The sequence below is a fragment of the Delphinapterus leucas genome, chromosome 11 (genome assembly GCF_059928025.1).
Source record: "Delphinapterus leucas isolate spDelLeu-1000000601 "Yukka" chromosome 11, BTC_Dleu_Yukka2, whole genome shotgun sequence".
Lineage (NCBI taxonomy): Eukaryota > Metazoa > Chordata > Mammalia > Artiodactyla > Monodontidae > Delphinapterus > Delphinapterus leucas.
This window is the reverse complement of record NC_143139.1, coordinates 2,294,341-2,310,155: the sequence shown is the minus strand read 5'-3', so window position 1 is coordinate 2,310,155 and position 15,815 is coordinate 2,294,341. Positions and strand designations below refer to the sequence as shown.

At 44.1% G+C, this 15,815-nt stretch overlaps 1 pseudogene; it reads left to right on the top strand.

The window, feature by feature from the left end:
- The first annotated feature begins 240 nt into the window (after positions 1-240).
- On the top strand, positions 241-768 carry LOC111176510 (10 kDa heat shock protein, mitochondrial pseudogene; annotated as a pseudogene).
- Positions 769-15,815: the final 15,047 nt, after the last annotated feature.

Genomic DNA, 15,815 nt, shown 5'->3' with positions numbered 1-15,815 from the left:
GTGTCCTAACCACTGGACCGCCAGGGAATTCCCGTGAGCAGCTATTAACACGCCAGTTATGTAGTGGATGGGCAGGAAAAAACACTGAAAAATGTCCACTATGGCAAAGGTAAGTGTATTTTAGGATGGTGAGAGAGAAGCCCCTTGGCCAGGCAAACATTCAGATGGTTGTCCTGTTCTCAACATCAGAGTCCTCAGCAAGAAAACAAAACCAGAGTTCACGTGGCAGGGGGGTCGGACTGCGGATCTCTCCTTTGTGGCGGCGGCGGCCAGAGAGCGAGAGTACGAAGTGTTGCAACCCGAGTCATGGCAGGACAGGCATTTAGAAAGTTTCTTCCCCTCTTTGACCGAGTATCAGTTGAAAGAAGTGCAGCCGAAATTGTAACCAAAGGAGGCATTATGCTTCCAGAAAAATCACAAGGAAAAGTATTGCAAGCAATGGTAGTAGCTGTTGGATCCGGCTCTAAAGGAAAGGGTGGAGAGGTTCAACCAGTTAGTGTGCAAGTTGGAGATAAAGTTCTTCTCCCAGAATATGGAGGCACCAAAGTAGTTCTAGATGACAAGGATTATTTCTTATTTAGAGATGGTGACATTCTTGGAAAATACGTCGACTAAAATAAGTCACTATTGAAATGGCATCACGTGAAGCTGCCACTGAAGTTCTGAAATCTTTCATCGTGTAAATAATTTCTGTGTTTCTTTTATAATAAAGTAATGATATCCAAACTAATGATATTCAGTGTCTCTGAAATTTAGTTTCTCTGTATTGATTTAAACATTCCCAAATAAAGGTATATAAATGAAAAGAAAACAAAAATAAACCTTCCAATCGATGGAAAACAAACTGTAAAATCTAACAACAAGCATGGAGGAACCTTGAAGCTATTGTGCTGAGGGGGGAAAGAAGCCCGTCACAGCAGGACAGATGCTGTGTGATTCCACTTCTACGAGGCCCCCAAAAGAGAGCCACAGAGACAGGAAGTAGGGTGGTGGGTGCCCGGGGCTGGGGGAGGGGGAGGGGAAGCTGGTGTTTAATGCGGACAGAGTTTCAGTTGGAGAAGATGAAAGAGTTCTGGAGGCGGATGGTGGTGACGGTTGCACTTAAAAAATGGTTAAAATGGTAAATGTTATCTTACTTGAGCACAATTTTTTAAAAAGTTGCCCATCCAGCTGATGGACTTTCAAAGGTGCAGCATGTAACCAGTCTTGTACTGCCTCACGATCTTTAACCAAACCAGCTTATATTTTTTTCCTACAAATTTCCTGACAAGAGTGTGAAATACAACTTTGACATTCATATACAAATATATATATATATATACACACACACACACAAATGTATGTTACTATGACACATAAGTAACCTAACATATACATGTAAAATAAACAAAACAACAAAACCAAACTAAAAACAGCAAGCAACACTCAAGTGACAAAGGCAGTGAGTCTTCACCAGACTCCCCCCCACGGGGTGGAAACATCCCAACAGCCCACCTGTTTTCTGGGCCCAGAGAGCAGAGCTGCAGCTGAAAGCCCTTCCCCCCACGTGCGTCCCCACAAGCTGCCCTTGCTCCGGGGCAGGTGGCTGGCCTCCCACTGCTCTGTGGCCTTTCCACCAGTGCCCAGCTGGCTTTCTTTCCAAGGACGGTGTCATAGTCTATGTGCACAAGCCTATCGGAAGCTTCGGGCTTTAGGGCGAGTCCTGATCTTTGGATGTGGAGCAGAACTGGGGCAGAGGGAGTCTGGTGTCTGGAAGAGATACCGCAGTCGGTCGCCTGACGCCAGCCCTACCCTGGTTTTGTAACTTTCTGCAGCGATGGCCCAACCCTGATGGCCTCAGTGTTAATCAGAACATTTTGCTCTGTTTTTGCTTTTGAAATAACCGTCTGAGTGGGAGCCCAGGTGGCTGTGGCTTGTCACCCCACACTGCCTCCACCAATGAGAGGGCCCCTGGGGGTGCCCGCTGAGGCCTGCCCTCTGGACCCGGAGCCTCCCACTTGGTGCCATGGGATCAGCACGGGCCTGATGATGTGGAAACGTCACTGCCATCAGACTCAGAGCAGGGAGAAATGGAAACACCTGATACTGCTTGGGAAACAGTTAAACTCGTTCTAATCTGGCTGACCCTCGTCCTCAGGGACCTTTTCCTTCAGTTGCAGTTTATTTGGCTACCGCATAGAAGCTGGGGAAAATAGACAATACTAACAATTTCAATCCTCAACACTTTTTTTTTTTTTTTTTTTTTTTTGCGGTACGCGGGCCTCTCACTGTTGTGGCCTCTCCCGTTGCGGAGCCCAGGCTCTGGACGCGCAGGCTCAGCGGCCATGGCTCATGGGCCCAGCCTCTCCGCGGCACGTGGGATCTTCCCGGACCGGGGCACGAACCTGTGTCCCCTGCATCGGCAGGCGGACTCTCAACCACTGTGCCACCAGGGAAGCCCTCGACATGTTTTTGTTTTAGTTTTTGTTTTTTGTATCGAATGATCTCTAATAATTTGTCAGAAACATCCCAAGCTTTGGTTGGGATACTGCCCTTGCCCAGACCAAAGAACCCCTCGACACAGCTTGTTTTTTCTGTGTCAGGAAAAGCAGGGCTCGTTCTACAGTCTCACATTATCTCCAAAACTCAGGCTGGAAGGGACATTTGGCCTCTTCCACATCTCCCACACTCCAATCTGACCCTCTTTCTGGAAGAACATGGACAAGCAGGTGCTAACATCACATCCCTTTCTGAGGGCGGAGAATCTGAGGGCAGAGGAGAACCAGCTCCCGGGAGCGAGAGTTAAACAAGACAGAAGGGGTGCCGGCCCCTTGACGGGACCTTGCTTGGAGGCAGAGGGGTCTTCACCTTGGAGGTGCTGTGTCATCACCTTCTCTTCACTGGCTTTTGGCTCTGAGTGTCTGCCCTCGTGTCACTGCGGGCAGCTGTCTGCACAGCCCCTCAGGCTGGCACCCTCTCACCCATTCACTCTCCTGTTTTCACCCTCCCTCCTCACATCAGCAGTACACGTCTTACAAAACTAGTCAGTGGAGAAAATTCCCTGGCCGTCCAGTGTTCAGACTCTGTGCTTCCATTGCAGGGGGCACGGGTTCAATCCTTGGTCAGGGAACGAAGATCCTGCAAGTGCGGCCAAAACCAAACCAAACAAAACAAAAAATTAGTCAATGGAGGAAATCCCAAAGATTTATTCATTGATTCACCATATATATTCTGAGCATAAAATTTAAAAATCACTAAAGGTTTGGACTTCCATTAATTGAAGAGATGACGTAATTTATTTTTTATTTGTTAAATTTAATTTTTATTTTATATTAGAGTATAGTTGATTTACAATGTTGTGTTCGTTTCAGGTGTACAGCAAAGTGATGCAGTTATACATATACACATATCCGTTCTTTTTCAGATTCCCTTTCCATATAGGTTATTACCGAATACTGAGTAGAGTTCCCTGTGCTATACAGTTGCTGTTTATCTATTTTATATATAGTAGTGTGTGTATGTAAATCCCAAACTCCTAATTTATCCCTCCCCTGCCACATTTCCCTGAAGAGATGACAAAATTTACATCTCACTTGAAAAGACTACTCATTTCGTTTTCTCACTTTGACAGTGTTGTATTTTTTTCTTTCCAGATGAAGCTGGCGTGTTACCTGATGTACTCCACCGGGGTAGTGTTCTGAGTCATGAGTCCATCGTGGCCACTACACGTGGTGCCTGGTGAAACGTCCACTTGGTATCTGGCTGTGCCCTCACCCACAAAGCTGTATCCCTCAAACAGAAGCCACTCCTACTATGACACTGTTAATATTGTAAATATAAAAAATGCACGCAAGAGAAACATTTCTCCTTAATTCATGACATTAGCTTTGACGTTACTTCAAACAGAATGCTCCTTTCTAACTTACCCTGAATTCCATGCTGGCGTTAAATTCATGAGGACAGAAAAGCTGAATACGTGCATCAATTTGTCAGAATCTAGAGATGGGAGAATGCAGAGCAAACATGGTGGGTATCCTTCCGTGGCGCTTGTGTGCAGCCCCAATAAAACCCACGTCTTAGCGGCATTGTTTACACAATACAGATGATATCAGGCCAAAATTTTAGATTGCTCTGCAGACTCCATAATTCTTCTTAAAATATATGTAGGTGTAAAGTCTTCAGAAATGTATGATATTTTAATAATTTAAGCACAGATAATAACATATAAAACACAAACAGCATAACCACCACCGCTGGTCTCACACCCCAGATTTATAATGGTTATACTCTTGCTACATGCGCATCATCTGGTTTTCCTCCAAGGAAATAAAACATTGTGAATGTCGCTAAAAATCCCTTTAACAAGGGCTCTCAGTCCTATGCCCTTTCTCTCTCCATTCTGCAAGCTGGTACGTTTTTCTTTTGAATTCCAGTCAATGCCATTTTGCACTTCATGTTGTTTTGCAGCTCGGCGTTAGTCCCTGTGTTTCTGAGATCTGTACACACTGTTCTGCATGGATGCAGCTTATCCTTTTTAATGATACGTAGTATTGCCACGTACGCACACACGCATTTATATAGCCACTCCTCCACCGGTGCATTGTTTGGTCGTTTCCAGTCCTGTTTTTTTTTGGTTTTTTTTTTTTAGTTTTTATTGGAGTATAATTGCTTTACAATGTTGTGTTAGTTTCTGCTGTACAATGAAGTGAATCAGCTATATGTATACATATATCCGCGCCCTCTTGGACCTCCCTCCCTCCTCCCCCATCCCATCCATCTAGGTCACCACAGAGCACTGAGCTGAGCTCCCTGTGCCATACAGCAGGTTCCCATTAGCTATCTATTTTACACATGGTAGTGTATTTATGTCAATCCCAATCTCCCACTTCATCCCACCCTCCCCTTCCCCCCGCCCTGTGTCCACACGTCTGTTTTCTACGTCTATATCTCTATTCCTGCCCTACAAATAGGTTCATCTGTACCATTTTTCTAGATTCCACATATATGCATTAACGTACAATATTTCTTTTTCTCTTTCTGGCTAACTTCACCCTGTACGACAGTCTCTAGGTCCATCCACATCTCTACAAATGACCCAATTTTGTTCCTTTTTATGGCTGAGTAATATTCCATTGTATATATGAGCCACATCTTCTTTACCCATTCATCTGTCGATGGACACTTAGGTTGCTTCCATGTCCTGGCTGTTGTAAATAGAGCTGCAATGAACACTGTGGTACGTGACTCTTTTTGAATGATGGTTTTCTCAGGGTATATGCCCAGTAGTGGGATTGCTGGGTCATATGGTAGTTCTATTTTTAGTTTTTTAAGGAACCTCCATACTGTTCTCCATAGTGGCTGCATCAATTTACATTCCCACCAACAGTGCAAAAGGGTTCCCTTTTCTCCACACCGTCTCCAGCATTTATTGTTTGTAGATTTTTTGATCATGGCCATTCTGACTGGTGTGAGGTGATACCTCATTGTAGTTTTGTTTGTTTGTTTTTTAATTTATTTTATTTTTATTTATTTTTGGCTGTGTTGGGTCTTTATTGCTGTGCGTGGGCTTTCTCTAGCTGCGGAGGGCGGGGACTACTCTTCGTTGCGGTGCGTGGGCTGCTCATTGCAGTGGCTTTTGCTGTGGAGCACGGGCTTTAGAGCGCAGGCTCAATAGTTGTGGTGCACGGGCTTAGTTGCTCCGTGGCATGTGGGATCTTCCTGGACCAGGGCTCGAACCTGTGTGCTCTGCATTGGCAGGCGGATTCTTAACCACTGTGCCACCAGGGAAGTCCCTCATTGTAGTTTGGATTTGCATTTCTCTAATAATTAGTGATGTTGAGCATCTTTTCATGTGCCTCTTGGCCATCTGTATGTCTTCTTTGGTGAAATGTCTATTTAGGTTTTCCGTCCATTTTTTAATTGGGTTGTTTGTTTTTTTGATATTGAGCTCCATGAACTGCTTGTATATTTTGGAGATTAATCCTTTGTCCATTGCTTCATTTGCAAATAGTTTCTCCCATTGTGAAGGTTGTCTTTTCGTCTTGTTTATGGTTTCCTTCGCTGTGCAAAAGCTTTTAAGTTTAATTAGGTCCCATTTGTTTATTTTTGTTTCTATTTCCATTACCCTAGGAGGTGAATCAAAAAAGATCTTGCTGTGGTTTATGTCAAAGAGTGTTTTTCCTATGTTTTCCTCTAAGAGTTTTATAGTGTCTACATTTGTAGTGTCTACATTTCTTTAATCCATTTGGAGTTTATTTTTGTGTATGGTGTTAGGTAGTGCTCTAATTTCACTCTTTTACGTGTAGCTGTCCAGTTTTCCCAGCACGACTTATTGAAGAGGCTGTCTTTTCTCCATTGTATGTTCTTGCCTCCTTTGTCATAAATTAGGTGACCATGTGCATGGGTTTATCTCTGGGCTTTCTATCCTGTTCCATTGATCTATATTTCTGTTTTTGTGCCAGTACCATATTGTCTTGATTACTGTAACTTTGTAGTATAGTTTGAAGTCGGGGAGCCTGATTCCTCCAGCTCCGTTTTTCTTTCTCAAGATTGCTTTGGCTATCTGGTGTCTTTTGTGTTTCCATACAAATTGTAAAATTTTTTTGTTCTAATTCTGTGAAGACTGCCATTGGTAGTTTGATAGGGATTGCACTGAATCTGTAGATTGCTTTGTGTAGTATAGTCATTTTCACAGTATTGAATCTTCCAATCCAAGAACATGGTATATTTCTCCATCTGTTTATGTCATCTTTGATGCACATATCATATTTATATATCCATTCCTCTACTGATGCATTGTTTGGTTGTTTCCAGTCCTCTTGCCGATACAAAGGCTGGTCCATGAACATTGCTGTACAAGTTTTCCAGTGCACCATGCAGTATCTTGTTACTCAGCATCCCTCCCCTCCTCCTGAAAAATACAAGCACCTCAGCATCCTTTAAGTCTGTACACACCACCCTCTCTTATGTGCTACTTTGTGTGGTACTTTAGTTCCACTTTTTTATATATAGCCATCGTCAATATAATATACAGTATACAGTGAATGCGTATCTAGATTTATGCATTCACTATATAAATATTTTTTCACTGTATATTTTTAAATTGTATATTTCAGAGTTCTTCTGTGATTGCACCCAGGCTTGAAAAGCACGTGTCCGCATGGTTTGGAGAATGGTTTTTAAAACAGGGAAAGTAGAGTATAACAGAGAGACCCAGAGCTCTACAGAGTACAAAGAGCTGTCCTTAGCATCAGCACAGTTCCAGGGGGATTTCCTGTTGTCTGCTTCTGTTGTCAACAAGATCTTCTAAAGTCATTGCTCTGGACTTTCCATCTCCAGATTTTCTAGAGGGCCAATTTAATCACTGGTCCCTCCTGGGTCATATATCCAGTTGGCACGGTGGTAACCCAGCTGGGTTTGCACTTGCTTTCAACATTACCCTGGCGTGTTCTCGGGTTATTTTCATCCATGTCCTGTGTGTGAGTTCCCCTTTCCCAAATTGTTGTGGATTGGATTATAGCTTCTTTCTTAATGGGCTAAATTTAAGGAACACCAGCCAGTTAGAGGTGCCACATTGCTTATTTAATTGAAGAGTGAACTGAAAAACAGTAGGACTAGGAAGATAAGAAGTTTGTTGGAGGGGCTTCCCTGGTGGCACAGTGGTTAAGAACCCGCCTGCCAATGCAGGGGACACGGGTTCTATCCCTCATCCGGGAAGATCCCACATGCTGCGGAGCAACTAAGCCCGTGCGCCACAACTACTGAGCCTGTGCTCTAGAGCCCGCGAGCTGCAACTACTGAGCCCATGTGCCACAACTACTGAGACTGCACTCTAGGGCCCGCGAGCCACAACTACTGAGCCTGTGCTCTAGAGCCCTCGAGCCGCAACTACTGAAGCCCGTGCGCCTAGAGCCCGTGCTCCGCAATAAAAGAAGCCATCGCAGTGAGAAGCCTGCGCACCGCAATGAAGAGTAGCCCCCGCTTGCCGCAACTAGAGAAAGCCCGCGCACAGCAACGAAGACCCAACGCAGCCAAAAAAACCCTAAATGGCAAATATTAAAAAAAAAAAATTAGCCAGTTCTTGGGCTTGGTGATGTGGTGCGAGTGTAAGGCTCACAGTTTGACTATTGCTCTGAGTCTACCCTTCACAGAGCCATTAGCTTTTAAACAATCCTTTTGTCTTTTGGTAGCGGTAACCATTTTACACTTTTAAGCAACTAGTGCCTGGAGCAGGCTTTCGTAACCTGGGATTGAGTCGTAAAGTTCAACGTGAGGTCTTGGAGGAGCAGGGACAGTCATCTGGCAATCTGTAAATATGTGTGTGTATATTTAGTTTTCTGCGGGTTATAGATTCTCAAAGGAGTCTATAACGCCAAAAATGTTAAGAGCAACTCTGTTTACCTTGCTTCATTAAGCTCCCTGCATAGTGCCCTTTGCTACATAGTCTGCTGGTTAAGTGCTTGGGTAATATAGCCCCTGCGTCTGAATCCTGGCTCTGCTATTTAATAGCTGTGTGACCTTAAACAAGTCACCGAAACTCTCTGTGCCTCAATTTCTTCATCTGTAAAATGGAGATAGCAAACCTATGTCATGAGGTTGTGCTGAGGATCACATGAGTATATACATAACTCAGAAAATGCTCAGCACATGGTAAATATTCTATATATATATTAGCTATTGTTACTATAATTATTTTATTTATTTTATTTATTTATTTATTTTTTTTGCAGTACGTGGGCCTCTCACTGTTGTGGCCTCTCCCGTTGCGGAGCACAGGCTCCAGACGCGCAGGCTCAGAGGCCATGGCTCACGGGCCCAGGCGCTCCGCGGCATGTGGGATCTTCCTGGACCGGGACACAAACCCGTGTCCCCTGCATCGGCAGGCGGACTCTCAACCATTGCGCCACCAGGGAAGCCCTGTTACTATAATTATTACATAGACGTGTCACTGATGATAATGATGGTGAAAATCACGATGACTGATACCTTCCTGGAGCCACTTGACTTGAATGAGAAGGAACAGCCACAAGAAATGCTGAATAAACAGCTGACTCTTCCGGATGAAGCTAACACAGCTTTTCCCTTGACGGCCAGCCAGACTCTTAAGCCTGGGCGATCTGACTTGACTGTGGAGATGAGTATGTTCAATTATAATGGCAATTTAAGGGGAAAAAGCAACTTGGTTTTTAGACTTAACTAAAATGTATACTGATTCTATTTTTCAGGCTGGGATGGAACTGACTCATGGCCACGGTTCTGGTTTCTCACCCCGTGGAATGAGCACTGTTGATGCTCCACCAGTGATAAACGACGGATGGGGAAACGTGAACTTTTGATGAGCTGTCCTAAAGCGCCTCTCTTCCGGTCCTCCCACAAAATGCTGTGACAATCTAACATTTTCTTTAAGCCCACACCACCAGCCGCTGACGTCAACTGCTAAACGGGTTCGTGGAATTAGATTAGATTAGAATTTGTTCCAAAGGTCTTTAACTTTGTCCAGCTTTCAGTGACCAAAGTTTTCTTTAGATAGCTGAATTTCAGGGACTTCCCTGGTGGTCCAGCAGCTAAGACTCGCACTTCCACTGCAGGGGCCATGGGTTCCATCCCTGGTCCGGGAGCTAAGATCTCGCATGCCGCACGGTGCGGCCAAAAAAAAAAAAAAAAGGAGAGTTGAATTTCAGGGTTATCTATTTACCTTTGTTGGGCCGAATTGGCCTTCCCCCAAATGCTTGAGAGCGATATTTTCCCCAGGTATTATTTTTGAGGCCTCTACTTTTTTTCTTTATCCCTTCCTTGCACGAGTAATTCCCAATCCCGGCCACAACCCCTCTAACAATGGCTGCATCTCTCCCTGAGCTCTCCCTTTGGAAACAAACACTCAGGGAAACCCTGATCCTAGAGTGTCAAGTAGAAATTGTGCAAAGTGATTTTATTCGGTTGCTGGCTGTCCATCACACCTAAAGTCCAATAGATCTATAGCTAAATGCCTGAATACATTCAGGAGTGGAAGATTGAAGGCTAAGATCTAACCCCCATTGCTGTGTTTTTCAAAATGTGGTCCATGGGGACAGAAAGCACCAGCTATGTAATTTGCAAGACCCAGCATCAAATGGAAGTCCAGGGCCTCTTGTTCAGAATTTCAGGACAGGGCCAAGAGAACACTAAACCATGTGTGTGTCCTTCTGAGTACACGGCCCTGTGCCAGTGTGCAGGAGGGACGGCCAGGAAGCCGAGCCTGCGTGGAGCCCATGGAATCAGAGTCGCTAGAATGCGACTGGTAAAAAACTGATATCTGGGACTTCCCCAGCAGTCAAGTGGTTAGGGCTCCACACTTCCACTGTAGGGGGCCCAGGTTCGATCCCTGGTCGGGGAATTAAGATCCCGCATGCCACGCAGTGAGGCCAAAAAAAAAATGCTTTTTTAAAATCTGGAACTTACTTGGTGGCACAGTGGTTGGAATCTGCCTGCCAATGCAGGGGACATGGGTTCGAGACCTGGTCCAGGAAGATCCCACATGCTGCAGAGCAACAAAGCCTGTGCCACAACTACTGAGCCTGTGCTCTAGAGCCTGTGAGCCACAACTACTGAGCCCACGAGTCACAACTACTGAGCCCGCGTGCCACAACAACTGAAACCCACATACCTAGAGCCTGTGCTCCGCAACAAGAGAAGCCACTGCAGTGAGAAGCCCACGGACCGCAACGAAGAGTAGCCCCCACTCACCGCAACTAGAGAAAGCCCGCACGCAGCAACGAAGGCCCAATGCAGCCAAAAATAAATAAATTTAAACAAACAAAAAACAAACAAACAAAATCTGATTTCTGAGGCCTAACAGTGTTAATGAATCAGAATCTCTGGGGACAGTGTTTGGGAATTGACGTCCTTTTTTTTTTTTTCCCCAGTGTTTGTAAGTAAAATTTTAGTGGAACATAATCATGCTCATTTGTTTTCATATTGTTTATGGCCACTTTTTCACTATAATAGTAGTTAAATAGGATTGAAACTCTGTAGTCAACAAGACCTATTTATCCCTTGGCCCTTTAGAGAAAGTTTGTTGACCCCTGATGTAATAAAATAAACCTAGGCCCTGGAAAAAAAAACCCAAACTTTGCTTTTTTATTTCACTTTCTATTTTCTATTTTTTTTTTTTTTTTTTTTTTTAAGACTAGGTACATTGGGCTTCCCTGGTGGTGCAGTGGTTAAGAATCCGCCTGCCAGTGCAGGGGACACGTGTTCGAGCCCTGGTCTGGGAAGATCCCACATGCCGCGGAGCAGCTAGGCCCGTGAGCCATGGCCGCTGAGCCTGCGTGTCCCAGAGCCTGTGCTCCGCAACGGGAGAGGCCACAACAGTGAGAGGTCCGCGTACCGCAAAAAAAAAACAAAAAAAAAAACCTGGAGACAAATGAAAATGGAAACAAAACATACCAAAACTTATGCAATGCAGCAAAAGCAGTTCTAAGAGGGAAGTTTATAGCAGTAAACACCTACATTAAGAAAAAAGAAAGAATTCAAATGAATCACCTAACTTTACACCTAAAGGAACTAGAAAAAGAAGAACAAACTAAGCCCAAAGTTAGTTGAAGGAAGGAAATCACAAAGGTCAGAGTGAAAAATCAATGAAATAGAGATTAAAAGACAATAGAAAAGATCAAAGAAACTAAGAGCTATTTTTTGAAAAGATAAACAAACTTTTAGCTAGACTTTCCAAGAGAAAAAAGAGAGTGGACTCAAATTAAATTATAAATAAAAGAGGATCATGAAACTTCTGTGAATAATTATACACCAATCTATTGGACAACCTAGAAGAAATGGATATACTCCTAGAAACACACAATCTAACAAGAATGAATCATGAAGAAATAGAAAAATCTGAACAGATCAATTTTTAGTAAGGAGATTGAATCAGTAAATCAAAAACCTCCCAACAAACCAGATGGCTTCACTGGTTAACTCCACCAAACATTTATAGAAGAATTAATACCAATGCTTAAACTCTTCCAAAAAATAGAAGAGGGAACACCTCCAAACTCATTTCAAGAAGCCAGCATCACCTGATACCAAATAAGACAAGGACACTCCAAGAAAAGAAAATTATAGGCCAATATCCCTAATGAACATAGCTGCAAAAAACCCTCAACAAAATACTATCAAATTCAGCTGTGCATTTAAAAGGATCATGTTCCATGATCAAGTGGGATTTATCCCAAGGATGCAAGGATGGTTCAGCATTCACAAATTAACCAATGTGATAGACCACATGAACACAATAAAGGATAAAAATCATATGATCAGGGCTTCCCTGGTGGCGCAGTGGTTGAGAGCCCGCAAGCCACGACCACTGAGTCTGTGCGCCACAACTATGGAAGAGCCCGTGCTCCGCAACAAGAGAAGCCACCGCAACGAGAAGCCCGCGCACTGCAACGAAGAGTAGCCCCCGCTCGCTGCAACTAGAGAAAGCCTGCGCGCAGCAATGAAGACACAACACAGCCTAAAATAAAAATAAAATAAAATAAAATAAATGATAAAAAGCTTGTGTTAAAGAAAACATCCAATTAGTTGGCTGCATTTCACAGTTTGTTTTACACTGAAGGGGTACAGAACACACAACCCCAAAATACGCCACTTTGGCATACTGATTATTCTGAGCTGAGGGCACTTAGGAAATAGCAGATACAGGAAGGGTTCTCTGTCCTACCTCCCCCTTTCTACCTAAAACCGGGTCATAACATTTCCCATGAAAAAGGTACCTCCCTGTACCAGGAAGAGAGCATTCTTTATTTTTTTCTACCAGTTTTATTGAGATATAATTGACATTTAACATTGTATAAGTTTCAGGTGTGCAACATGATGATTCTGTAGAACATTCTTAGACTGGGAGTTGACCTAAACCAAAATGGACCTGTGCTAAGAACCCTACTGAAGTAGCCTGATATTCCATGAGTTCCCCTCTCCCCATATATTTCCTAGGCATTGTCCCCCAATTTACTGTCCCTAGTCCAGGCCACTTTGTCTCGCCACATCCCCCAAATTTTTTATTCTTTATGTAAAAAGGTATGTAAGCTTTTGGCTCTAATGTTCTCCTCAGGTCTTCATTTTCCTTCTGAAGACTCCTGTGTGCATGTAAAAACATTAAATTTATAAGCTTTTCTCTTGTTAGTAATGTCTTATCTCAGTTTACTTCTTAGGCCAGCCGCAGAACCTAAGAGGGTAGAAAGAAATTTTTCCTCTCCTACAACATATGTATGAGACAAACACAAGGACTGGTTTGACATTTCTTGCTCTTTCTTCTAAGTTTCTCTTTTTTTATGGTCCATCTTTCACTTTGTCCAGATTTTTTCCCCTCAGTTCTAATGTTTATATTTCAGCAGCTTATAGATACTGCGGGAGAAGAGAAGAGTTTAGATTGGTTTTAGGTATTTCGTAATGATGAAGGTGTTAATCTCCTTTTGTAATTTTTTCTGGAAAGCGGTAGACACAGTTCTTTCAAAGAAGACTGCTAATTTTGACTGTCACTAGTAGAATGATTTGTCTCTTTTTTCTCCTTAAAGATAGCAATTGTTCTGATTAGAAAAATAATATAATTTCTCTTTTCTTTATTGGAGAAGGAAACGAAAACAAAACAAACCAGTTGGGACTCCAAGCTCAAATTCACAATGGGGTCTGGAGCATTTTCTTTGTTCTTTAGCATTTGAAAGCTGCACCTTCATTTGCTGGTCACTCTGGTTACCTCTTCAGTTCTCACTGGCTGTTGACTTGCAGATCACAACGCAGGCTGAGGCTGTCCCCAGAGCAAGTCCATCATCACCATTTCTGCAGCATATACTGTAGCACCACCGACGCCTCATTCTGGGGTGGCCGAAACTGGATTATGAATGTCACTTACTCAGTGATGCGCTTCTCTGTCAACAACATCTGATCGTTGCAGAGATGACCACATCAGACTAGCTGCGCCTCAGGGCACTGTTGGGTCACTGGTGACTAGTAGGGGGAGTAGGAGTGGAAGGGACTCTTTCCTGGGTGCTGCAGAAGAGGAAGTACTCCACCCTCCTGTGGAGAAGTGGGACACCTTTAGGATGGAGGGAACAGACATTCTAAAAATCCACAGCTGACGCAGTTGTTTCTGAGGTGCTGGAGGATACAGAATTTTACTGAATTCCCCTTGGTTTTTGGGCTGCTAGTTAGAAGACAATATATAGAGATTATGAACTGAAGCACAGTTGGGGAGAGAGACCTGAAATACCTGCTTTGGGACATTTAATGGTGACCTTTAGGTAAGAGATATGGATGAAGCCATCTGTGGATGTGGGACTCAGGGGATGGTCCTTCAGGTCAGGGATGGTGTCAGTGTCTTCACTGGCTGAGAAGGTGTGAGCATTCTGAGGGAATGATGGGGTTTGTTTCATCACTGGGAGCATCAGGAATTGGTAGTAGTGATCTGGGACTGGGGTCAAGACGACAGAGAATGAGAGGAAAAATCTTGGTGGGAAAATCATAAGGATCTTTCTCACATGTTTTAGCCCATGAAGGACTGTTCCAGAGGAAAGCACTCTGTTTTGTCAAAGCAAAATCATTGAGAGAAGGATGCAGAAAAGGTTTGAGGTATTTGAACACTCTCTTAGTTAATGGTCTTTTATGTAGCTCTGTCCTCTTTAGTAGACCTCTTTTTAAGCCTGAGGCCCCTGTTCTCATCTGTGCCCTGTGTGAGTCGGTACACGGGTCAGATTCGCTCTGCAAATACACTGGTGTTGTTTCTAAGGTGCTGTCGAAGTGTAAGTTTGTCTGCTTTGATTTATCTTTCAAGCTTAACTGGGTGGACTTAGTTCTAGAATACTAGTATTAAGACCATTTTATTCATGCTCTTTCTGATTTTAGTAACTTCATTCACTTCTTAGATTTTACATTTCCAGGCTGGAGGGTCCTCTGTTTTAAACATTTTTCCTTATATTGTGTATCGGATCTTCGGTCTTTTGATAGATCTGTGACGCTTTTTCCAGCCTCCTTCGTTTTCGGTTGGTGTGGTTCCAGGGAGGGACAGGCCTGGGTCATGGATGTTCTTGAAAGCTTATGGGTTTCCTTTAATCAGTATAACAAGATTTTTGACAGTTAAGGCAATATAACCTCCTTGGAGCGTGATAAATCCCTCTTAGAACTGAATGTGAAGAAAACATTTTCTACACCGGCCAACTCCTACACTTCCTTTTCTTGTAGAGTAAGTATGTAGCGAAACCCGATCTTGGGGTATAAGAAGTTAGAGCTCAATTGAATCTCACAAGTAGAAAACGACTCGCTCTGGGTAAACAGACACGGTATTTATTGCTGAATTAGTTTCTGACCTGCTATTACGCTAAAACATTTTAAAAATCGCTCTGAATTACATATATTTTAAAAGGAGCGGGCTCACATTCGTTTTCTGGAAGTCGTGGGGCACAAATGGTAGTGTCTTCGGGAGGTAATAAAAGGCAAACGCCGTTGTTTTGGGCAAGATGTTTCGGATTTAGGTCCGAAGCCTCCACAGACTACGCCTAGCAATCCCTCAGTTTCGGTTCCGCCCAAGGCGTGTGAGCTGTATCCATAGAGACCGGGAAGCTTCCCGAGCCGGGCGGCCCCGCCTCTTCCGCTGCACACGCTCCCGCCTCCGGAGGCAGGGAAGCGAAAGGACTTCCGTGTCCCCGGGCTCTCAGCGCCGCCGGATCGCGTTGCGGACCACCCCCCGTGGCTCCCAAGCCTTTCCAGGCCCGGGAGCGGCCTGGCGGGGCGCTTCCGGCTTGGGCCAGCGCGGCTGCGCACGAGGAGCGCTCTCATTGGCCAGAGCCGCCTCTTGCGATTCGCGTCACGGC